Source organism: Papio anubis, chromosome 6, assembly GCF_008728515.1.
Source record: "Papio anubis isolate 15944 chromosome 6, Panubis1.0, whole genome shotgun sequence".
NCBI lineage: Eukaryota > Metazoa > Chordata > Mammalia > Primates > Cercopithecidae > Papio > Papio anubis.
This window is the reverse complement of record NC_044981.1, coordinates 35,854,666-35,881,137: the sequence shown is the minus strand read 5'-3', so window position 1 is coordinate 35,881,137 and position 26,472 is coordinate 35,854,666.

The following is a 26,472-nucleotide window of genomic DNA, read 5'->3' as shown; positions in this document are numbered from 1 at the left end:
GGACAGCATTTCCCCACCATCTCCCTCCACCCACCACCCACCGCTTGGTTTCCTCTCAGAAACCAGAAACCCCTGCCTCTCCTTGCTCCCTCCCTAGGAAGCACATCCTCAAACTCTGTCCTACAACCAAAGGAGCAATTTCACTCTCAGCCACCTTCACTGATTCCTTTCAGGATGCAGAAGACCTCAGTTAACCCTGCACCCACCCCCTGGCCAGCCAACTGCCCCCATCTGTTCCTTTCCCAAAACTGTGCCCTGGGCTGGGGGACCCCCCACCCCTCCCACCTCTGTCACCTGCATGCCACAGGCCTGATTCATTTCACAGCTACGTGGTCAGATGTCTCCTCCTCCCCTTCTCCTCTCCCTGCCCCCATCTTTCTCTGAGCTCTGAATGTCCCCTTTTTACCCAGTCATATTTCCCCAGCCCCCACCTCTCCTTACTCCTTTGCCCATCCCATCTGTGATAAATTTGGCAGATTATCCTGTGAAAGCCTAAATTATCAGTGTTCCTGGTCACTTTGGCCCTTAGTCCTTTAGAAAGGCAGTGTTGAAATTGCAAGCATTCATCAGAAGCTGAATTTCAAAATTTCTAAAAATTCCCTAATTTGAGGTTGTCTCAACTATTCTTCAGGACCAAAACTCTCCTTGTATTTTTCAGCAGGCAGTTGAGCCCAATCCCTACCCCTCCACCAGATTGTAAACTCCCTGAGAACAAGAAGCTCAGCCACTCAACTCTGAGCCACTCAGCCTAACACAGCGCCCAGCTCCTAGTAAGTACCTAGGAGGTGGCCACTTCATTATTACTATTACCATGATGGCATTGTGGCTGTTGTTATTGCTATCTGCTCTGCTGTCCTCATGCCTTGCCCAGTGCCTTGCACACAGTAGGGTCTCAGCAAAGTCTTACAGGTACACAGATGACAAATGCATAGTTGTCATCCTCACCTCGCTGCTCTTGCCTCCTACTACCCCATTCGCCTGTAACAGCTTCTCCTTCATTTGCCTTTTTTTCTTTTCTTAACTGCTGCTATGTTCTGAGCCAGAGCATTTGAACGATGTTTGTGCAATAACTCCCCACCCCCACGCCCAGATCTTCGAGGCCTAGGAGATTAGTGTCAGGAGATTTGGTGGGTAATGGGTTCTGGGCAGTAGAAAACAGCCCCCTTTACAGAGATACAATTATACAGGTTATACTTCCCCGAGTTCAGACACAGCCACAGACCTCGGGGAACCTGGTGTCAGCACAGATGGTGCATGGGGCCACATTATGTGGAATATTCTCCACTTGCTATAAAACTGTTGACAAATATAGGAAATGAGATGTTTTTCTTTTCCATGTTTTTTTTTTCTTTTCCTTAGCCAAACACTGCAGGCCTTCATGAGTCACAAAAGTTTTGAGATATTACTCAGAAATATAGGAGGAAAACTCCATATTTCCCCCTGTCAAAGGTTTGGTTTTCTTATTTATTTATTCGCATGCCACTGGGTAAATTGAACCCTGAACAATATTAAAAGGAAATAAACATATCTCTCAGCCGCTCACCAGGGAGCTGGGTTATCAACAAGCCTCCCCAGGTGGGGACAAAGTTGCAGTCTGGAGGGGGGTGGGGTCCAGGAGCCTGCAAAGCGGGGACCCTGCAGCTCCCCACTCCAGGCAAGTCGAAGCTCCCTCTCCCCTGGTCAGCCGCCAAGACCCACACTGATGCACACATCCGCTCGGTGTCCACAGCAGCTCCCAAAAGGTGGAAAGACTCCATTTTTATTTCCACCTTTCCAGTACCTGTGCCTCTTACTGACCCATTCCAACACACACACAAGAACACACACACACACACATACACACACGCGCACATCAGCAATGACTAACAAGCCCCAAACCACAATGAAATGTCATTTCAGAGTCCTGTCTGCATGGTAGAAATCAGAGGGTGGGATGCCTGAGAGTGTTCATATGGGCTGTTTACAGTCACTGAGAATCGATACTTACTTTGGGGGAAGAAAAAAATATACATTAAAAAAATTATATATATATGTGTGTGTGTGTGTGTATGCACACACACTCAGATACATATCGGTGGTGGTTAGATGGATTTTTCTCACCCTGAAAACCATGACAGATGAGTTTTCTTTGGGCCTTTATGCACCTTAAAGGTGCATTTAAACTCACTAAATTAGAATCTGGATCGGTGGCGGTGCCCACCCAACCCTGGCCTCCTCTTCCCCTCAGCAGGAAGGCAGCCAACCAGGTTCTCATTCAGAATTTAATCTCGCCTGAGTGGCGTGACCACTTCTGTCTCTGCCCAGTTTCTCTTTTTTTTAAAATTATTTTTGTTGAGACGGAGTCTCACTGTGTTGCCCAGGTTAGGGGGCAGTGGCGTGATCTCGGCTCACTGTAACCTCCACCTCCCGGGTTCAGGTGGTTCTCCTGCCTCAGCCTCCTGAGTAGCTGGAATTACAGGCATGCACAATCACGCCCAGCCAATTTTTGTATTTTTAGTAGAGACAGGGTTTTGCCTTGTTGGCCAGGCTGGTCTCGAACTCCTGACCTTGGCCTCCCAAAGTGCTGGGAGTACAGGCTTGAGTCACCACCCCTGGCCTCTGCCTGGTTTCTGCGATGAGAAAGCTGGGCCATCTCCCCAGGGGACAGGTCTGGACTAGGTGAGTTTACAGGGTGAAGGCAGAGACCCCACTGCCCTGGGGTCTTCAGAGGGCCTATCCCCCACTGCAATTGAGTCAAAGTTGATGGGATCATGACAAGCAGTTCACCCAGGATCCAGGAACACAAAACTGTTCTGACACCCATTCTGCTGCTCAAGAACATGCACTGGCTCCCAATTACCCACAACACTGACGCTCCCTCTCAATGGCAGACCACAGGTGGGGACTGCCTGGAGCTCTGGGTGGAACAGATCTCTGAGGCCTTGTATGGGTTCAGCAGGGAGACTGCGGTGATCAGTGATTCATGTCTGCCATGAATGAAGGAGGGGAGATTGCAGCCACCCACACTGAATATCAGTCTTCCCTGGACTACAGAACTAAGTCTAAATGCCTCTGCTGCTCTACCAAACTCCTCCACCATCTGACCCCTCATTTCCTCTCCAGCGTCGTCGCCCACTCCTCTCCAGCAAAACCACCCTGTCACGCCAAGCTTTGCATTGTACTTGGCACACACCACTCAGACCAACCTCTGTGCCTTGACTCAAGCTGCCATTCCCACGCTCCTGCCCCATCTCCATCCTTCCAGTACGAGTTTAGTTCCTAGCATTTCTTAAGGTCCAGCTCAAATCCTCCTCCTCCAGGAAGCTTTCTTAACTGCTCCGATCCATTCCAGCTCTCACGGCACTCAGGAGCATTACCACATATTGAAATAGTCAGTGTTCGCAGAGTTTCCTATTTCCAAGTACTCATCTCACCAACGTGTTTGGAAACACACCATCACCACCACCAATGAGAATCACATCTGGGTCTTTTTTTTTTTTTTTTTCCAAGACAGAATCTTGCTCTGTCACCCAAGCTGGAGTACAGTGGTGCAATCTCGGCTCACTACAACTTCTTCCTTCCAGGTTCAAGCAATTATTCTGCCTCAGCCTCCCGAGTAGCTGGGATTACAGGTGCCTGCCACCGTGCCTGGCTAATTTTTGTATTTTTAGTAGAGACAGGGTTTCACCATGTTGGCCAGGCTAGTCTCGAACTCCTGAACTTGTGATCCGCCTACCTCAGCCTCCCAAAGTGCTGGGATTATAGGCGTGAGCCACCGCACCCAGCCCTTTCTTTTTTATCCTCCACAGCATTTCACACGATGCTTGCCAGGAACCAGCCTGGCCACAAGCACTTACTGATGTCCACAGGTTTACCTAGGTGCTTTAAGATCCTTGGGGTCTCAGAAACCAAATTTGTGGGGCCAGAGGTGAAATCAGAAAGGCCAACCCTGGACTGAGAGTCCCCCACACACAAGTTCCATTCCTGACTCATTGTGCAACCTGTGGCTTATGGGCAGGGCCACTTAACTAAATGTCTAGCCCTCGATGTGCCCGTCTGCAAAATGGGCAGCCGTGTTCCGCTCCCTCCCCGCCCACCACACCAGCGGCAGAATTTTAATCTCTACCCTTCCACTGACTAACCAGCGGAGCCAGGGACCCGCCCTCCTCAAGCCCCAGGGCCCTCCCCTGTGCAGTGTAATGTTCCCAGTAATGGAGCAGGTGTGCGGGGAAGCCCCGCTCCCCTGAAGGACAACAGCAGGCCGCTGGGGAAAGGTGAGGCGTGGGGAGGTTGCAGAGACGTGAGCCCCAGTGTCTCATTTTTGGTGGGCTTTCCTTTCCCCAGAGCTCTCTTTCTCCCCCTTCTCTTTTTTCTCCCTTTCCCTGGGGCTAGGAAAAGGTTTGGGAAGACAGATGTGCTCCACAGGGTGTGGGTAGGGGACCCTCTCGCCTCCCCTGGCTGAGCTGCAAAGACGCCTCTGAGGTCTGGAAGTCAGTCACAGGACAAGACAAGGCAGGTGGGGAAGGCTCGAGGCCCTGCAGCCTCCCTTTGGACTTCAGAGAGGGCCTGAGAAGGCAGGCAGGCCCCGGGGAGAATCAAAGAGGGGCAGAGAGAACATGTCAGCCAGGCCAGGAGGGCTCCGGCTCCATTCACCACAGGCCCCAGCCAGGCAAGTGCCCACAAATGCTTCTTGACCCCACACGGGAACCACAAGCCCCTCCTCTCCCCCTATTTACTGCAGACCACAGCTGCTCTGCTCCGCCCTTCCCCCTGGAGCCACCACAGATGGTGATGACAGAAACTACGGGAAATATCTGTGGCTCCGTTAACTGAGGAAAGCAGGGCACAGGGCAGGGCGTGCAGCAAGGGCACTGGAGTGCAAGGGCGCTAGAGGCAATAGTGGGCTCTCCAGCAGACCATCCAGGTCAAAACCCAACTCTGCCTCACATAAGCCGTGCGACCGTAGTGAGTCATTTGACCTTTCTGTACCTCAGTTTCCTCACCTGTAAGACAGAGGTGACTAATGTGGGGACCCAACTTGCACGAGTTAGTCCTCAGAAACAATTTGGATCGGGCATGGTGGCTCACACCTGTAATCCCAGCACTTTGGGAGGCCAAGGAAGGTGGATCACGAGATCGAGAGATCGATACCATCCTGGCTAACACAGTGAAACCCCGTCTCTACTAAAAATACAAAAAATTATCTGGGCGTGGTGGTGGGCGCCTGTAGTCCCAGCTACTTGGGAGGCTGAGGCAGAAGAATGGCGTGAACCCGGGAGGCGGAGCTTACAGTGAGCCGAGATCACGCCATTGCACTCCAGCCTGGGCGACAGAGCGAGACTCCGTCTCAAAAAAAAAAAAAAAAAAATCAAAAAATTAGCCGGGTGTGGTGGCGGACATCTTGAGGCAGGAGGATCGCTTGAGCCTTGAAGGTTAAGGCTGCAGTGAGCTATGATTGCACCACTGCACTCCAGCCTGGGCAACAGAGAAAGACCCTGTTTCTTTTCTTTTCTTTTTTTTTTTTTTTAATGAAGAAAGAAAGTACTGCGAACAGTGCTTGCCTTTTTTTTTTTTTTTCTTTTTTTTTTTTTGTTTTGAGACCGAGTCTCACTCTGTTGCCTAGGCTGGAGTGCAATGGCACCATCTCGACTCACTGCAACCTCCACCTCCCGGGTTCAAGTGATTCTCCTGCCTCAGCCTCCTGAGTAGCTGGGATTACAAGTGCCCACCACCACACCCAGCTAATTTTTGTATTTTTAGTAGAGACAGGGTTTCACCATGTTGGCCAGCCTGGTCTTGGACTCCTGACCTCTGGTGATCCGCCTGCTTCAGCCTCCCAAAGTGCTGTGATTACAGGCGTGAGCCACCTCACCTGGCCGAACAGTGCTTCCTATCACTATAGAAGCCACTGGGATGTGAGCCCCAGAGGGTACAGACTTCTGCCTCTTTTATTCATGGCTTCATCCCTGTATCTAGAACAACATCCAGTGCATAGGAAGCACAAATGTTTGTTGAATGAGTGAACTGGGGAGGGGAACACATGGATCAATCAGCAGCCGCCACACATGTACTCCAGTCAAGGAGGCAAACGCACATGCTGTAACTGTCAATACAGGCCTTTCTTTCTGCAAACGTGGAATGTCTACTATGTGCCAGGCAATGTGCTGTGGTGTGGCTGGGGCACAGCATAGGGATGAATGAGGCAGGGGCCCTATGGCAGAGACTGCTGGTCGTCCCCATTCCACTCTCCCCTTCTTCCCTAGTCCTGGAATTCTTGGCCAGGCACATAGCCATACAGAATAAAGACCAGATTTCTCAGCCTCTCTTGCAGCTAGACATAGTCCGCTCACTAAATTCAGACCAATACAGTGCAAAGTGTCAAGTGATAGCTTCTGAAACTCCTTAAGGGATGGCTGGCACTCACTCTTCCCCCAGGTGACTGAAAAGTGGATGAAATGGCTGGAATTGAAGAAGCCGCATTGGACTGTGAGGAGACGGAGGTCACCCCTCACAGCACAACAAGATAATAGGAGCCTGGGCCTCAGAGGACCATATCAAACAGAGCCACCAACCAGCCCCATACTGCAGACTTTCAAGAGAGGAAGAAATAACACTGCTAAACTGCATGGGCCAATATTTGGGGTTGTACTATTCATGACCTACAGCCCATGCTAAGGCTAACTGATACGGATGCCTCACTAGAAGCCCACAATCAGCTGGGGGAGGCACACAAAGAAACAGAGCAACCCATCCCTCAGAGTGTGGTGAGGATGTGTAGACACAGAGTATTGTGGGAGGAAATGCAGGGGTGGGAGGGGATCTAGGAAGACTTCCTGGAGGGAGTGACATCTACGTCAAGTCCTGAAGAATGAGGAGGCCTTTGGTGGGCGGTGGAGGGAGAGGGAAGAAAGTGATATAACTGAGACAGATACATGCAGAGAGTTGGGGAGTTCAGGAGCGAGCAAGAGAGAGAAAGAGAGAGAGAGAGAGGTAAATTTTATCCCAAGGGACTGAGAAAGATTTTTCCGAAGTGAATGGAACAAGGCTCTGAAAGATGAGAAAGACTTAGACAGGTTGGGAGGAAGAACAGTCCTGGCTAAGGAACAGCAAATGCAAAGGCAAAGAGGCCACGACTGGACATGGCTTAAGTGTGGTGTGCTCAGGGAGGGGATAGGAATGACGGCAGATGTTGGGGAGGACTTGGAACTATGTACCGGATGCTTCGTATTTTAAGTGTGTAACATGCGTTAGCTCGCTTACCCTCACAACCCTCCAGGCTAAGTGCAGTCCTATCATAGTCTATTTCTGCACAGATGCAGAAATCAGGCTCAGGGGATCAGGCCGCTTGCTCAAGGATGCACAGCAGTGCCCAGCAGGGCTGGGAGTGGAGCCTGGGCAGTGGGACTCCTCAGCCCGCATGCTCCACTCTCACAAGGCAGCGGGGTTTGAGGGTACCCACCGCCCCTTCCCTCTCCTGACCTGAGCACCCGTGTCCATACCCAGCATCCTCCGAGGCTTCCTGTTCGTCCATGCTGGCTTATAGACACATCAGGAGGTTTTGATATTGGACGTGGAGGGAAAGGGAAACGTAACAGCACCAGGAAGGCCCAGGGAAGTCCAGAGCAGCCAAAGAGAAAGGCAGATCTGAAAAGGGAACTCTCGGGTTTACTCAGACACGGCCCTCTTTTCATTTCAGGGGTGAGAGTTCCATCAGGAAGCATCCTGTCTCCCACCTTACACATGTGCTAAGGAGGTAGCAGCTAATTATATACTAATGTGTTTCCGACATTGTCTCGTTTATAACCCTCACATCAGTCCTGTGAGGCTGACAAGCTGACTCTGACTTTATGGATGAGATGAAGCACAGAGAGGGTGAATAACTTGCCTAAGGTTGCCCAGCTCATAAATGAGGGAGCCAGGATTCACCCCAGGTCTGCCTGATGCCAAGTCCACAATCACAGCCACCTCGCTCTTACAAGTCCTCAGGAAGGTTCTTTCTACATCCGTGACAGAATTCTGTTCAGACACCGTGGCCTCCTCCCGCTTCTCCTCCCCTCCCCTCCATCCTGCTGCCACAATCTGTAGTCAGCATATGTCTCAAAAAGGCGACAAAGCCACAGACGTGTCCTCAGAGGTTTTTTTTTTTAAAAAAAAGTAGTTTATTATGCAAGAGCTGAGAGAATCGTTGCTAGAAACACCCCTCGCCTTACTTAAGCCTGGCACGTTGGAAAACCATCCGAAGACAGGAATCTGAGCCTCTGGGCACCCAAGACCTTGGACTGGCTTTCTCCTCCATGCCCTGCCTCTGGAAGGAGGCCTCTTAAATACGATCTGAGACAGAGAAGGGCCTTTCTGAGAAGACATGTGTTCCCCTTGCCCTGTAAGGAGAGGCCCAAACCAGGAGTGCCCAGCTGCACAGCTCCAGGGGCCCCATTCCCACAGAGTACAGCATGCCTGCGTCCAGCAGCTGCTGCAGGCGGCCTCCCAGCTCCCCGACTGTCCTCAGTCCTCCAGTGCCCCGTGGTCCAGTCCATCCTCCGGGAGCTTTGCGCTGGCTCCAGGCCTGCCCACTCCAGGCCTTGTGGCATCTTAAGCCCAAACTTGAGTCTGATGGATGGCTGCATGCGGAGCGGCACACGCGCGTCTGGAGTCCTTCCCGGGAGAAGCCCCAAGTACAGCCCAGTAAATCAATAAACAAATTAATAAGCAAATACTGCTGTCTGCTGAGCTGAACTGGGACTCCTGGGCGAACAGATTTAAAATCAACAACAGACGGCCACAGGGCATGCCGGAACCGGGCACCATTCCTGGGTGGAATTTTCAGAGCCTCCATTCCCCAGCCCATCGCTCTCAGGACTAGAAACACGGTGAGGCGTGAGGTAGGGGGGACTCCTGATTTGGGGCCGGCAGGGAGCAGCATGGGACAGGCTGTTGTCTGGGAAAACTCCCCACCAGCTTCTACTCTCTCTCACTTGCTCTAGTCTGTTGCTTCCTGCCAAGAGGAGGACTTGGTGCACCCCTGGCAGGACCTTTGATCTAGGTACCACAGATGATGATGTGACCAAGGAGCCCCAGTCACGTGGGGCACCAGTTAAGCCAATTGGCCCTTCCTAGCTGACTCCCGGCCACACCGCAGCAGCTTCTGTTCACTTCTCAGAGGGTTGCAGAGGCAGGGAGAGGGAGGCCAGGCGGTACAGGACTGATCCCTGTGGATGCCATCTCATCACCCTGTTGGTGAGAGAGCAGGCAAGCAGGGCACATGGGCCTGGGGAAGACCACAAGGCCAGGTCCTCCAGGCAGAGAGGCCGTGGCAGAAACCTCTGTGCCAACCCCCTCCTGTCCCCACATGCAGAGGCCTGTCCCCTGCAGTGCCCAGGAGGCCAGGGTCAGGAAGCAAACAGAAACGCCTGCACACCTGCAAACAGACTCCAGCCGAGCTCAGGAGAATTTTCAGCCAGCAGGCCTGTGGCGCCCTTTGCTGAAAGGGCCTTCCGAATGCCCGAGTCTTCTCTTTTGTGCTCACAAATGCCACCCAATCACAGCGGCCTCGAAGCTGCGTAAATAAGGCAGAGTGTCTGCCTGGGGCGCTGGCCTCTGGGCTGCCTGCCAGGGCTGTCAGGCCGCCCAGACTTCAATACCGACAGACTTAAGGGACAAGAAAACAGCTCCGGTAAAGGCTTGGAAGCTCAGGAGGGAAGTGACCTGCCTTGTGAGGCAACAGAGATCAGTCTGCTCAGGGCCTTCTGACGCGAGGCTGTTGCGAGGCCCATGCCCCGCAGGCTCTCCCCCACCGGGTGGGCACGAATGGTGCCCAGCAGCTGCGGAAGCAGGCCTCGCAAGCGTCGCCCTGCTGCTTCCCACACCTCGTGCTGCTGATGAGCGGGGTCCACCCTCTCTTTTGCAGCCCATGGGGAGGGGCTCATCAGGCTACCAGAGCTCTCAGTAAACACTTCAGAAAGAAGGGAGGATGCTGCCAGGCGCGGTGGCTCACGCCTGTAATCCCAACATTGTGGGAGGCCAAGGCAGGCGGATCACTTGAGCCTAGGAGTTCAAGACCAGTCTGGTCAATGTGGCAAAACCTCGTCTCTACTAAAAATACAAAAATTAGCCGGGCTTTTTGGTGCGCACTATAGTCCCAGCTACTGGGGAGGCTGAGGCAGGAGAATCACTTGAAACTGGGAGGCAGAGGTTGCAGTGAGCTGAGATCGTGCCACGGCACTCTAGCCTGGGCAACAGAGTGAGACTGTATCTCAAAAAAAAAAAAAAAAAAGGAAGATACCAGCCAGCCCCAAACACCTCAGGACACTTGGAGAATTCTGGCCATGAAACTCACCTGCTGGAAAACCCTGGTGACCCACCAGGCCCACAGAACATTGTCAAGACCTTTGAGAACATTCTAACATTCCTTTGCAGAGTCTAGCAGTTATCGGTACCTGCTGTGTCCCAAAGCACCTTTGAGGAAGGTGTCGGGTGGTGACAGTGAGGAAGACAGATATGGTTCCTGCCTTCCGGGAGTCGCAGTGAGGGAATCTGGGCTCTCAGATTCACAAGGCGGGGTGTGGGTTCACTGGGCCTGGAAGGCCGTGGAGCATCTCACAGGCTGGGGCAGCAGCAACTCATTGCAGGTGGTGGGGAGGGAGGGCGAGAAGGAAGCCAGCCTGCTGGGGGTTGTCTGGGCAAACAGAAACCTCTCCCACCTCCAGGCTGACCAGGAGAAAGGCGAAGCCCCAGGCCCTGACTCTGCCTCCCAGGCTGCCTGCCCTAGGGCGCTGCTCATTCATTACCACAGTGCTGCCAAGATAGCCCTGGCCTGGACTCCGTCCCACACCAATTGCCACGTGAGAGGAAAAGAACTGGAATTTGGGAAAAATGACAGAGAAAAAAGAGATCGGCTTCAAGGGAACAGGCCCCGAGTGTAACTTTCTTTCTGGCCCTGAGGAAGATGAGAAGCTGCATGATGTGGATTGGAGCGCAGGCCCTGGAGCAAGTCCCGGCTCTACTCTACAAGCTGTGTGGCTTTGGGTGAGTCACTTGACCTCTCTGTGCTTCAGTGTCCTTGTTTGTAAAATGAAAGTAAAGACAGTACCAGTGTTCACAGGGCTGTTGCGGGGATTAAATGAGTGAATGCATATTCAGTGCTTAGAGCTACTCCCAGCACATAGAAAGAGCTATATACATGTGACTCATGATTACTCTCAGCGAATAAGGTGGCTGGACCTCCCCAGGGAGGCAGGCATTCTGGGCTGGACCACGTCAGCCTTGTACGGATGGGCTAAGAGGAGTGAGAAGAAAAGACAGTGAGGGAGGTAGCCCTGGCGCTACAGGCAGCCCCACCTCCCGGATGAACAATGGAAGAACAGGGAACCCGCTGACCCAGATTGGTGTGCAGTGTGACACAGGCACATGTGTATGCACTCATACAACCACCATGAAGATCAATTTAATGTTCCCGTCACCCCAGAGTGTTCCTTCAGGGCACTGGCCTTTGAACTCGGTGTTCCTCAAAGCAGGAAAAACACACCCCCACGGGGCGTGAAAGAATCTATTGGGGGCAGAGGAAATGGAATAGAACTTCCACTTCTATCTGTTTTACCACATGCTTTTCAACTCCCCTTTTTCTGTATACTTTATAATGCACATATTAGCACAATTGCACATTTAGAATTTACTAATAAATAAGTGTACATTTGCTAGGGATACACGCTGAGTATCTCCTGCTTACCCCTGGGTTCCTCACCTCCTCCACCTCCCTGCTCTGAGGCTGCCCTGCATGGTCTCCATCACCCGGGCTCCCTGCCCTCAGGTGTCAGGTAGGATTTGGCTAAGGGGAGGCTCGGGGAGATCAGAGGACACTGGCAAAGTGCAGTTGGGGAATTGATTCCACCGCTCCATCCCCGCAGGGCACCGCAGGCAACTCTTTCCTGGAAGCTGCTTACAAGTTGATTGTCTCCTTCCAAATTTGGCTCAGCACCCCCTCCCCTTGTGGTGTGGCGGTCACAGCCCTGCGGCGCAGCCAGCCCCTGCTTACTGCACTGTCCCTCCAGGCGTCCCTGCACTTGCACCTTTATAAAGAGTCCTTTGTGAAGAAATCTGCTCATATTACCCTAATTGAAAAGTGGCATCTGTCTCCTGCTGGGACCCTGACCTGATAAGCGGCACATCCTCAAAAATATTCTGCCCACTGGGGTGTGTGAGCCAAGTGTTTGGAGATGACTGTTAGTGCTCTGGATGGTCTCCATTGGTGGTTCAGGGCGGCTTCCCCTTCCCAGAGGAGGAGTGGAAGGAGCCACCTTCGGCATTTGCACTCAGCTCCATGTTGGAAGCAGCAAGCACTAAGATAGTCAGTGGAGTTTACTGAGCTCCTGCCTGTGCCTCGCCAAGGGGTGCCTCCATTCCAGGAGAAGGATGCCCAGGAAGTGGCGGCTGTGCCCTCCTGCCTACAGAGCCTGCTGTCTCAGTCCCTGTTTCCTGTCTGGGGATTCGGCTCTCCCTCAAGGGGCCAGCATTAGATTCGTGCAGGGTGCTGGTAGCACCGTGATCACAGCCTCACCCTGCGCAACGTGAGGAGACTTGAATAAAGGGCCTCTACAAAGATGGAGGCAGGGTTTAGGGAAACCAACATGGGGAGCCTCAGAACCCTAGGGCTAGCAAGAGTGGGGAGCCCCCTCTGAGAGTAGCTGCCTAATAGCAGCTGCAAACGGGGTCAGAGGGACACGGCCACCCTGTGGTGACCTTGCGGGAGGGACCTGGGGTAATAAATTCCCTGTCCTCACTCTCCTCCCTTCCTCCAAACCCAGCTGCAAGCCAGAGGGCAAGGGAGCCCTTGGATGCAGAGAAGTCAGCATTCCAGGCCAAGAAGGAGGGGAAGCCGGGTGTGGAAAGGGGTGTATGCGTCAGGAGGGACAAAGGGAAGGTTTCCTGGATGCACTGCAAATGACCTCTCTTTCACAGAGGCCTGGCCCCTACCCACAGGGCTGCTCCTTACCCCTCAGGCGCTCATGGATAACCATATCCCACCTCCACACAACTTCCCTACAGGAGTGAGAGCAGAGGGACTGAGCGGTGAGGAAAGGCGGGTGGGCGGAGGCTGGAGGAGTGAGCTTGGGCAGATCAAGGCGTGCTTGGAATATCAGATGAAGAAACCTGAACTTTCCCCATAGGCAGAGCCGTCTCAAGCAGCCGTGCAGTGATCTGGCTAAAGCCAGGCCTGAGCAGGTGCCCTCGTGGAGGGGATGCAGGCAGGAGGTGGAAGGAGAGCTCTCTGATTCCTTACTCAGCTCAAAGACAGGAGGCAAGGAGACAGGAGGCCACTGATACAAACGCTGGTGCCTCCAGCCAGACATTTAGGAAGAGCCCCCGAGCCTTTGTTCACTGCCATATACACAGCTCAGTTCAGGCTCTGACTTCCCCTCCAGAGCGCAGTCTTCTGGTGTTGAAGGCTCTGAACTAGCTGGGAAGATGCAGCTGGCAGAGAAGGGGACGAGGGAGCTCTCTCTCCCTCAGCCCCAAGGAACTCAGAGCCAGCTCTGACGCACTGTGCCTCTGACGGACTGTGCTGCGTTTCTCGGGGTGGCAGTGCACTCATCTGGAAAGCGGCAATAAAGCACCCACTTGCTGGGGTTCTTGGAGGGTGGAATGCGACAGCACAGGTGACAGTGTGTGTTTCCCATCAGAAGAAATGCGGGGGTTGGGGGGTAGGCAAGTGCCACTTGATGGGAAGCCCAAAAGAAACGCTAGTGGCTACACATGTCTGATGGAAATGACAGCACCTTTCCTTCTCCCCATGAGGGTTTACCGAGCACCAGTGGGGGCCCTCGCCCTGTGGGCTTCTTGGCGCACAGGAGATGGGCGTCTGCTCTGGCAGGCCGCAAGTGGGGCTGCAGACAAAACACACGCAAAAAACAATGTGAGAACTCTACGAGGCTGCATTCCTCGTTGGGCTGAGTGGAACAGTACAGGTTTCAGTGTATAGGAATCCCAAAAAGGGGGAAATTGGTCGGAGGAGGCAGGGAGTTTAGCTAAGCAGGACTTGGAGAAGTCAGAATTCCATGACAGGAGTCGCCCAGGTAAAGGCAGGTGCTGGGAGCAGAAACATCACCGAGGAGAGAGGCGGGCAGGGGGCAGCCCTCTCTCCACCAGCGAGAGCTGGCCGGGAAGGGCTGGATACAGGTCCTGGGGTCCATGCTCTTCCACACCACACCTTGTGTCCTGATAACCAAAGATGTGGAGACCTCACCCGTCCTGCTGACTTTCTTTCACCTCCTCTGAGCCAAGCCCCATCCCTGAATCAGGCCAAACAGCTGCTTTCATCCTCCAGGCGGCTGAAATCAGCAAGAGAAAGTGACAGCTTCCTGTCAGTCCTGAAGTTCCTATAAATTCATTCATTCAGCAAATATTTAGTGAACATTTCCTATTATCCTCCACTACGCTAGGCCCTGGGGATCCATCAGTGAGGAGATGGAGCTACATTCTAGTAGAGGAAGACAATAAGCAAAACAAATAAGCAAAATATACAGGAAATGCTATGGAGAAAAAGCAAGGGGAATAAGGGAAATTCAGAGGGGGTTCAATTTAAAGACAGTAGCCAGGGAGGGCCTCGCGGAGAAGGCACCTTTTGAGTGAAGACTGGAAGGAGGGGACGGAGGGAGCCATGTAGGCTTCAGGAGAGAAGGCATGCCAGGGCCAGGAGTAGGGTGAGAGAGTGAGGCACCTCAGGGACAAATGCTGAGGAGGTGTTCCCTCTGGGGTCGTGTTGCAGCCCTGCTCCCCACCACCCTCCCTATTGCAACCAGGCTGACTGTTCTCAAACACAAATCTGATCACAGTGGCACAAAAGCTCAGAGCTGCCCGGGGGCTTGCCTTGGCCTTGGTATAGAATCAGACTCCTGGGAATGGCCCAAAGACCCAGCTGTCCTCCCAGTCTCCTCTCTCCATTCCCTCCTCCCCGTGTACGCCATGCCTCGTCTTTCTCATGCCTCCACCCTTGCAACCTGGAGCCTGGGCCTGGAACACCTTCCCCCACCTCTGTGTTCTCCTACCTCTTCTAACTGTTTTTTTCTATTAATATTGTAAATATTTAGGACCTACATAAAAGGTATAAATAACAATAAAATTAATCCCCATGCACTACCACCTCCACCCAGCTAAAGGAAGAAAACATTACCCATGCAATAGAGGCCCCCTGGGCACCTGTCCCAAGCACATCTGTCTATCCAATGACTGGGGCTGTCACTACCTTGCTTTTTATATTTACCATTAGTACAGCACAGGTTTGAAAGTTAGACGTGCTGTGGTTTGAAGATTTGTCCCCTCCAAAACTCACGTTGAAAAATTAATTACCATTGTAACCATATTAGGAGGTGGGATCTTTAAGGGGTGATTGGGCCATGAGGGCTCCACCTTCATGTGTGGGTTCATGCCATTATAAAAGGACACATTCAACCCCCTCTGGCTCTCGTTTGCCCTTCCACTTTTCACCATGCAAAGACTAAGCCTTCCTCCCCTCTGGAGGTCACAGCATTCAAGGCCCCATCTTGAAATCAGAATCACCAAATCTGCTGGCATCTTCATATTGGATTTCCCAGCCTCCAGAACTGCAAGCCAATAAATTTCTTTTCTTAAATTCCCCAGTCTGTGGTATTCTGTTATTGCAGCACAAAGGGACTAAGACGAGCAGTATGTAGCCCTGTTTTGAATATTTTGAATATTTTCAAACTTTAAGTGAATGGGAGCCTCTGGTTTACATTCCTCTGCAACTTGTCCTTTCATGTAACATTATGTTTGTGAGATTTATCCATGTTGATATGCGTAGATCTAGATCAGAGCTCGGTAAAGTTTTCTGGAAAGGGACAGATTGTTCATATTTTAAGCTTTGTGGGCCCAACAGTCTGTTGCAGCTGCTCAACTCTGTCATTATAGTGTGAAAGCAGATACAGACAATATGTAAATGAATGAACGTGGCCATGTTCCAATACAACCCTGTTTACAAAAATAGGCAGCAAGCTGGATTTGGCCCATGGGTCATAGTTTACTGATCGAGGCCATTTGTTTTCATTGCTGTATAATACTTCATTGTATGACTGTACCACAGTTTATTGATCCATTCTTCTATTCATGGTCTGGTTGAATTATCACTCCCAATTCTTTACTCTAGGACTGTATAGAGTAGATGTACAGAGTAGATGGAGAATATATCCCCATCCCGTTGACTCGGGCTTTGGCCTAATGGAATTTAACCAAGCAAATGCTAAAGAATGTGATACAAAAGGGGGTTTTTTGTTGTTGTTCTTGTTGTTTTGAGACGGAGTCTCATTCTGTCACCCAGGCTGGAGTGCAATGGTGTGGTCTCGGCTCACTGCAACCTCTGCCTCCTGGGTTCACGCGATTCTCCTGCCTCAGACTCCTCAGTAGCTGGGACCACAGAGGTATGCCACCACACCTGGCTAATTTTTGTATTTTTAGTAGAGATGGGGTTTCACTGTATTGGCCAGGCTGGTCTTGAACTCCTGACCTCGTGATCTGCCTGCTTCAGCCTCCCAAAGTGCTGGGATTACAGGCGTGAGCCAATGCGCCCGGCCGCAAATGGAGGTTTTTAATGTGCTTTTGTGGTTTAGTTTGGCCTCTTGAGGTCCTGTCATTTGCCATAGAAGAGCATGTTCCCAGTAAGCTGTTGTCTTTTCAGCCTGAGTCCCCAGATGAGCGCTACTTGTAGCCAGTGTGAACTTGAGTTCACCCCAGCTCACCTGCACTCCTGTGTGCAAGAAATAAATGTTTGTCCTTATAAGCCAATGATATTCTTAGGATTGTTTGTTACACAGCTTTATTGCAGCAGTCGCTAATGAATACAATGGACATTTACATTTTTTATTTTTTGCTGTTGCAACAAAATTCACACTTATATACCTCAATTGGTACACAAATGCATCTTCAACTTTGCTAGTTAATGCTGATTTGCTTTCCAGAGTTTTGTACCCATTTACACTCTGCCAGCAATGTCAGAGTTTTCTTGGTTCTACATCCATGTCGACATTGGTTTTGTCAGGTGTCTGCTGATCTGTGGCTGTAAAATTCCATTGCCCATCTAACTCTTACTCATCTTTCTCTTCCTCTGGGCCTCCTTCCCTAATGCCCCCATCTGAACTGGGTCCATATACTCATTGCATCCATAGCTCCTTACACTTACCTCTTTCACAGTCCTGGTATTGTATTTATCTATTAATCTGTCACCATACAGACAGACCCTGTCCCCCAACCCAGGCACTTAGCAAATAATTGTTGAATGAAAGTTTCATGAGACACTTCAGTCAAGCTGGTCAGCTCCTGTCCTAGGCAATGTATAACTGAGACAACTACCTCATGAGAGGTACAGCCCTCATATCAAGGTGTGTCAAAGGACAGAGACCGATTGCTTTTCCTGTGGTTATCACACTTGGGCTTTGAATGTGACTTGTTTTTATGCTAAAAATGTAATCATTCCAGGCTGGATCTCAGAGGAATTGCAGTAGCTAGAGAGATGTGAGTGAAAGCTAAACCCTAAGGGTCTACGAAGGTTTTGTGGGCAAATGCCATCTTTAAAAAGCAGGTTAGTCGCATAACAAATAGCTTGCATTGCTGCATACTGCTCTAAGCACTTTACATGTACGAGATAAATATCAGAGGAGGAAACTGAGAAAAGTAACTTGCCCTGGGTGCACAGCTGGTGAAGGCCTCACTGTAGCCACTGTGACTCCCTCACCCCAAGGTAATTGCTTTAGAGATCAAACAACTGGACACCTGCCAGAACTACCCCCACCCCCCCACCACCTACCCCCACGCCCCACCACCAACTACCCCAACCCCCACCACCACCTACCCCCACCTACACCACCCACCACCTACCTCACTCCCCCACCACCTACCCCCACCACCACCTACTCCCACCACCACCTCTATTTTGATGATGATTATTTGATTTTGATGAGATTGCTGAGATGATTGATACGATTGATGATTTTTGATGATTGATTTTGATTTTGATTGATTTTATTTTCGATTTTGATTGATTTCGATATTTCGACGAGATGACGAGAGATTTCGACTTTGATGATGATTGATTTTGACGGATGATTTCGATGATTTTTTACTACGATTGATTTCGATACGATGATTGATATTTTGATGATGATTGATTTCATGATTTTGGATGATGATTGATTTTCGATATTTATTTTAGATGATTGATGATTTCGATGCAGATTTCGATGATTGATTTCTGACGATGATGGATGATGATTTTGATTTCGATTATTTTGATGTTGTTTCGGATGATGATCATTTTGACCCTGATGATATTTCGATGATTTCCGATTGATTTCCGGATGATGACGAGATGACATTTCGATCTGATACGATGAGAGATGAGATGATGATGATTTTTTGATTTTCGGATGATTTTGATGATGATGATTTTCGATTTCGATTTCGATTACTTTGAGATTTCGATGATGATGATTTTGTTTCGGATGATGATGATGAGATGAGACTATTTTGGATTGATATTTGATTGACATTTTGAGATTGAGATGATTGATTTCGATGATGATTGATGATGATTACCATACGATGAGCTTTGATGATGATTTGATGATGATTAGATTTTGATTTTTATGATTTCGATTTCATTTGATTTATTTTTCGACCGGGATGCATGCCTGGTGTGTCCAACAAGCATTTAAAGAGCAGAGTTTTGACAAATCCATGGTAGACGCCTTTGCTGACAGTCAGCATGATGGAAAAACATGAGTCTTGGAGCCAGGAGGCGGGTTTTAATCCAAGCTTGGCCACAATCTTAATTTAGATTGTTTTGGTTGTAAGGAAAAGAAATCAATAACTTTAATAACTTCAAAACCCCCAAAATGAAGAGGAGAGATGTGCTGTAAGGAATGGGTAGTGCTCGCAGGACAATCAAGGGTTGGAACCAAGAACTGGACCATTGATATAACCATACTGTCATTCTGCCCCTTCCTCCCTGAGCTAACTATGATCGGCATCTCGTCCTAGGGTCAGATTCCCGGGATTTAAAATCTGATTGGCCCGGCTTCGGTCAGGTGTGTTCCTCTGATCCAATCAGCTGTGACTGGGTAGGTGGGATCACACAAACCTCAGGAAAGGGGGCCTATTGTGAGCTAGGCAGATATTCTGTAGAAGGTGCCTAATGCAGTTACTATCAGTAGACCTTAGGGAAGATATCTTCCCTCCCAGACTCACGGTTCTCATCTGTAAATGAGAGATTTGATCTGTGTCTGGTTCATCATTACATCTACTATGCCTGTTTAATAAATGTTGAATGGACTACAATGATCTCTGTATTGGCTTCTGGTTCTGACCATCTGTCTTTTAGAATTTTCATAAGTAAAGTGTGTGGGTACACGGAGCTTGCAGTGAGGGAGAAGCAGGGGAGAAGGAGGGTGTGCTGAAACTGGCTGGGGTGCCTGGGGGCTTCAGCTTAAGCAGTCTTTTCTCTGGGCATCTTTCCAGGGCCAATCCTCTGTCCCCACCAAGCAGCATTCTGGCCAGAATTTGGCTTCTCTAATAAACACTGTCCCTGGAGGGACAGTGCCCTTTATAAGCTATTAAATTGGCCACCTGACAGTTGCCAACACAATGCCATTTGAGAAGCATAGTCCGAAGTGGGGGGACTCCGGATTTGATTCCGGTGTCCAGAATCCAGACTCTTCCACTTATTAGGTGACCTAGTGGGTCACAGCCCTCTGAGCATCACAGTCTTCGCTGCCCAGACAGATATGGGAATCTTTGTTCTGCCTTATTCATAGAACTGTTTGAGGGATATTGTGTATAAAATTATCCATAATAATTGAACTATATTTGTGGTGTGCTAACTAGATGCCAGGCATAGCATCATGTGCTGAAAAGGATTATTATGTATAATCCTCACAAGAGCCTTATGAGGTAGCTGCTACTATGATCTCTGTTTCACAGATGAAGAAACTGAGGCTCAGAGGTTAAATAACTTGCCCAAGGTCACACAGTTGATGAACAACGGTCAGATGCCGTGCTATGAACCATTAGGCTCTAGTACCTTTGTTTGTGGTCCAGTTGTAGACAGACACAACATTATGATTACTTCCCAGGGCCTAAGACCTCTCAGATAAGCTGAACGTTGAGACCCACGGAGCTGGGAAAACAACACTTGGACACCAGAGAAGCAAACTTCTGGGTTTATTCCTTCAGTCTAAAAACTACATGCATCAAAAAATCTGTGGGCTGTAAATGAAGTAACTCAGCTCAAATTAGCTCACTCAAAAAAGGGAATGTGTTGGCCTCCACTCTCTGAGGGGTAAAAGTGAGCTAGGGCACCTGGAATTCAAGTTTCAAACAAGCACCCCCAGGGCAATCTTCCTCATTGTCTCTCACTGCAGCTGCCCTGTGCTGGCTGCCTGCCCTTTCATACTCCATGAGCTTCTTCTCCGGAAGAGAACACTGCTGCCAGCAGTTCCAGCATCACATGTCAGCTGCTCTGCAACCAAACCTAAGGTGGGATTTCCTTTCCCGGCTACAGGTGAAACAAATCTCAGGGAAGGATTCTCATTGGCCCAGCTCAGATCACGAGTCCTCCCTTCTGAACCAATCACTATGGCTAGGGACATGTGGTTCTATGATTGGCTGCCCAGCTTAGATCATATGCCACCCACATGAATAGTGGGAGTGGGTCTGTTATAAGAAGATGGGGTGTGGGGGGGAGATGGCCACACCGATGTGAAATCTGGGGTATTCTCTGAAGCCTGGGTCACCCCAATTTGTATCCTTTCCAACTGGCAACAGCAACCTTGGTTTTCTCCTTCCTCAATCTATATCTACTAAGAAGTCACCTAATAGGCTGTTAGTTTCATATTCTTGTTTTCTTCAGAGAGGCTTGTATAGTCTTTTATATAGAAAGAGTGGGTGAGTATCCTCTTCTGCAAACTAGTTCATTCACGGATGTACCTCAACTTTCATGTCTGGAAATTTGGGGCAATGGAGCCTGCCTTACTTTCCTCGCAGAGGTATGTGAGGACCTACAGAGTTAATGGATGCAAACACTGCTGTAGAACGAACAAAGTGCCATATTTACAAACACAGGATCTATTTATTGATTTATTTATGCTCCTTTGTGTTTCAAAAAAGGATTTGAGATAGCTTACCAAAATGCACAAAATATAGTGGGATAAAAATAGTAAGGGGATAGAGCAGAGGGAAAACATGGGTAGAAAAATCAAATAAAGCCAGGGAAAATTCTTGTACCTGGAAACTTATGCTCAAAGTCCCTGAACAAGTTTGGTTCTGAGCTTCCTCATGAACAAAGTGGGAAACATGATCAGCTACAAAAAATAGCCTAGTCACAGGATAAGAGAATATCAGCATGCCAGGAAAGGCCACAGAGCTTAGCTCAGCACCAATGTCTAGTAGAAATTTCTTCTCATCAGGAGGATGCTGCAGGGAGGGCCGGGCGCGGTGGCTCATGCCTGTAATCCCAGCACTTTGGGAGACTGAGGCAGGCGGATCACCTGAGGTCTGGAGTTCAAGACCAGCCTGGCCACAATGGTGAAACCCCGTCTCTACTAAAAATACAAAAATTAGCCAGGCATGGTGGCGGGTGCCTGTAATACCAGCTACTTGAGAGACTGAAGCAGGAGAATCACTTGAACCCAGGAGGCGGAGGTTGCAGTGAGCCGAGATTGCACCAATGCACTCCAGCCTGGGTGACAGAGTGAGACAAAAAAAAAAAAAAAAAAAAAGATGCTGCAGGGTGGAGTGGTCTGCATATTCAACAATATACAGAGATCCTTTGGTTTTCATGTCACTGGATGCCTAACTCTGTTTCATGTGGATTCACTGTCTACCATTTGATTCATGTTAACTGAAAACTGGATACCAACTAAATAGCAAGCACATTCTTTTCCCCTTCCTTCCTTCCTTCCTTCCTTCCTTCCTTCCTTCCTTCCTTCCTTTTCTTTCTTTTTGCAGGGTAACATGAGGTTGGGTGCAAGGAGTGGTACGTGCGTTTTCCCCAGTGAAGTATGTGGACAAAAAAGTTCTAGCATCTTGGCTTAGCCGAAATGTATAAAACTCACTAAGACATAAAACTGTTCCAAGCAGGCCATAAAGGCGCTGCTGCCTTTGCCTCAGAACTTGGGCTATAATGTGCTGTCCTGGAACAAAACGCACACATAAATCAGCTTTCACAGTATTTTTAACCACCTACAAAATTCTTCATTTCCTGCCTGAAATGCTTCTGACAGTGAGCAATGCCACTCTCCCTCATTCTTGCTCTGAAAAGGTTCCCTTCGGGCAGTGATGGGGACCCAACACTGGGCCCCACAGCTCAGGCAAGCCCAGGAGGCATGGGATAGAGGAAATGATCTCCCAGGGTCTCTAGGACAAATAAGCCAGGGATGTGGCTAGAGTATAAAATGCTTTCGTGCAAAGTTGGAAAGGGCGCCCCTTCTTGGCACAGGAAGCCCTGTGGGTTCCCCCCTGGGATGCCCTCTCCTGCATCTTTGCCTGACGCAATCTCGTCTGTCCTCCTGGACCCATAACCTCCACAAAGCCACCCCCAAATACCCATCCCATTCTCTTTTCTCTGCACTCCAAATGCAACAATAGCCAGTACCAGACAGCTGGCATTTAATTATATGATGTCTGGCATGCACTATTTCATGTTGTCAGTCTGTCGCTCTAACTAGATTAAAGAGATCTTGAGGTAATCGTTAGTTCTTACTTTATTTGTCTCCCTTACAGCTAACGAGGAAGCTTTATGTCTGCATACCTTACAAATAACAAGGTCATGAAAAACAGGAGCCTAGGGTGACTGTCTCGTTCTCCCCGCTGTACCCATTGAGCAGACAAAATTGAGAGCCAAAGAGGAGGCTTGACCTGCCCAAGGTCATGCAGTGAGAACTTGGGCTAGCCAGGAACGACTCCAGTTCTCCTGTCTGTCAAGGCAGTGTTCTACTTCCCTGAAACACTTAGTTCTAAAACCCCCAAATAGGAGGTTCAGAACCACAGCTCCCTGGGGTAATAAAGACAGACAGACAGACAGCTGGCCCACAGTAATCCGTCTGCTCATGGGCAGAATTTCCAACACGGAGGCAAGTCAAGCTGCTCTAAGGCTCAGCAAACAGCCTCCATGGGAATCTAAGCTGGGTCTCTGTATGTGCCAGGGGGATGAAAGGACCTCAGTGGGGTACCTGGAGCACTTGCATCCTCCCTGACACCACACAGGTCACTATTGTTTGCGATGTCTGGGACAGAGGAAACCCGTAATTGATGGTCTCAGCAGGAAGGACACGTAGACAGGTGGAGAGGGCATCTCCTGTTTACAGAGAGACGCTTGTGTTTGCTAGGGGCTGCCTTTTGCAGTGAACTATGCACCCTTGATAGCAGGAAACCACCCAAGTATTTGCCCCAAATTTATAATAACAGATACAATAGTGTCAAAGTTGATAGAAACTGAAAACAAAATAATAACAAAAAATACCCATGGCAACAATTGGTAAGCAAAACTCTATAATGACAAGCTGGCAGCAGCCTCATCAGTCCTGCTGAGACTCTCCTGGGCACTCACAAGCCACAGCACCCGGCACTTCGTACTTCTTGCAAACACCCTATGAGTTTGGTATGATGTGCTTGTTTATAGATGTGGAAGCTGAGGCTTAGGGGGCTGAAGTATCTTGCCTCACATCACAGGCTGCTAAGAGGCAGAGCTGGGACTGACATCCAGGTTGATCTCCCTCTAAAAGCTTCCCCTTTCACTACAACCCACATAGACTGTCATTCCAACCCCACTTCAAGCATTTCTTCCCATTATCAGACCTGTGGGACAAGGTTTGGTTGGGAAAACATGAGGCTCTTCAGAAAGACAGACAACAGATTGCCCATCATTTCATGGACAAGGGACCGACATGAGGCGCACCCAGATCTCTGTGGCTTTTTCCTGGTGCCAAACAAATGCAGAAGGAGCCACTTCTCAAAGAACACAGTGTTTTTCTTCCTCTTCTCACCTCCCCTGGGCCGGTGCCTGTGATAATTGGGAAGCACAGAGTCTGGTTTTTCTGGGATTGGAACCAATGCTGTGAAGAGAGTTCTGACAATAAATGTTGATTGACAGTTGATGGACAATGTTCTTGAATCAGTTTTTCCTGTGCTGGGTGTTAAGCTGAGAACTGCACTAAGCAACTGCTCAACAGCCTGCTTCCTGTTCAGATAGAATTTACTACACTCTCTTTCTGTGGGCCTCAGCCAGGCGAGATGGTATCTCAGGCCCCTTCCAGCTCCATCACTCAATGTCTCCATCAAGAAGAGAACACAGATCTGAAAATATTTTTTCCCCCAAACACGGAGTTGGGGTTATTATTCACACACACAAACACAGGCACCAACAGAGATAACTGGTCAGGAAATAAGGAGCTTTGATTCTGGTCTCATACTCTTTGACCTAGTAATTCTACTTCTGTGAATTTATCTTAAAGAAAGAATCCAGAGGACAGAGCTGTGTGCACAAAAATGTTTGCTTTCACAATATTTGGAGTTACCATTAATAAAATGATGTCCAATGCAACAATGGGAGAGACTCACTTGGTGGCACATGAGGCCACCGCAAATGATAATTTCAACGACACAGGAAAACATCCTTGGCAGTGGTTTTCAAATTGCAATTCACCCTCCATTAAGGGGTCATGAAATAAACCTAAGAGGTTTCCTGCCACCAACTTGTTTTTATTTTTATTTTTTGAGATGGAGTTTCTCTCTTTTGCCCAGGCTGGAGTGCGGTGGCATGATCTCGGCTTACTGCAACCTCCGCCTTCAAGTTTCAAGTGATTCTCCTGCCTCAGCCTCCCGAGTAGTTGGAATTGCAGGTGCCCACCACCACACCCAGCTAATTTTTGTATTTTTAGTAGAGACGGGCTTTTGCCACATTGCCACTGCTCTCAAACTCCTGACCCAAAGTTCTGGGATTGAGAGGTGAAGCCAGCTGGACTTCCTGGGTCAAGTGGGAACTTAGAGAACTTTTCTGTCTAGCTAGAGGATTGTAAATGCACCAATCAGCATTCTGTGTCTAGCTAAAGGATTGTAAATGCACCAATCAGCACTCTGTAAAAATGCACCAATCAGCACTCTATGTCTAGCTAAAGACTTGTAAATGCACCAATCAGCACTCTGTAAAAATGCACCAATCAGTGCTATGTCTAGCTAAAGGATTATAATACACCAATCAGCACTCTGTGTCTAGCTAAGGGATTGTAAATGCACCAACCAGCACTCTGTAAAAACGCACCAATCAGTGCTCTGTGCCTAGCTGAAGGATTGTAAACACTCCAATCAGCACTCCGTGTCTAGCTAAAGGATTGTAAATGCATCAATCAGCACTCTGTAAAAATACATCAATCAGCACTCTGTGTCTAAAGGATTGTAAACACACCAATCAACACTCTATAAATGGACCAATCAGCACTCTGCACAATGGACCAATTAGCACTCTGTAAGTGGGGACAAATAAGGGAATAAAAGCTGGCCACCTCCCAGTCAGCAGTGGCAACCCACTCAGGTCCCCTTCCATGATCGTGGGAGCTTTGTTCTTTGGCTCTTCACAATAAATCTTGCTGCTGCTCACTCTTTAGGTCCGTGCTACCTTTAAGAACTGTAACACTCACTGTGAAGTCAGCAAGACCAAGAACCCACAAGAAGGAACCAACTCTGGACACAGGATTACAGGCCTGAGCCACCATGCCCGGCCTTGTTTTTTTAATTAAATAGGCAAGAATAGAAAATAACAGAGTGCATCACAGGTGGTAAAGGTACTTACTGTGAAACTTTGCTTTTGGTTTCATGGATAATTGGGCCATGGTATAAAGTATACTTTTTATCATGGGATCACAGTCAAAACATTTCAAAGGCCGTAGGTCTATGGTGTACAGTATAGTAGGATTACAACAATATAAAATACTGTGTGTGAGGCCAAGCCTGGGAGGAATAAACAGAAGCAAAGAGTAACTGATAAGGTTGGTAGAATAAAGGATGCTGCTTCTCAGTTATATGTATTCTGTGATGTTTGTAGGCTGTTCTTACAATAAAACAAAACAAAAAGAAAAGAAGTCAAGACACAAAGGAGAAATAACAACAGAAGGTCATTATCAGATTCCACTGGCGGAGGAGCTCAGGGCTCCTGCACCGGCCTTGAAGGATGGACAGAATTTGAATCAGGGGCGTGGCCTAAACAGGGACAGGGTTTTTGCTGAAACACAAAACACACTGAAAGAGAACATGGGGTTAAAAAAGGATCTAAGTGATGCAAAGTGACTTAAAACTGGGGAAGAAAAGGGCAGGTCCACTCCCGGACTGTCCATTGTACCTCCCTGTACCGACTTTTCCTTCCTCCACCCACGTAGGCTGAGACCTCAAGCTAGAGGTTGCCCCTCATAAACATGTCCGCACCAAGCCGGCCGCGCCCCTCAACAA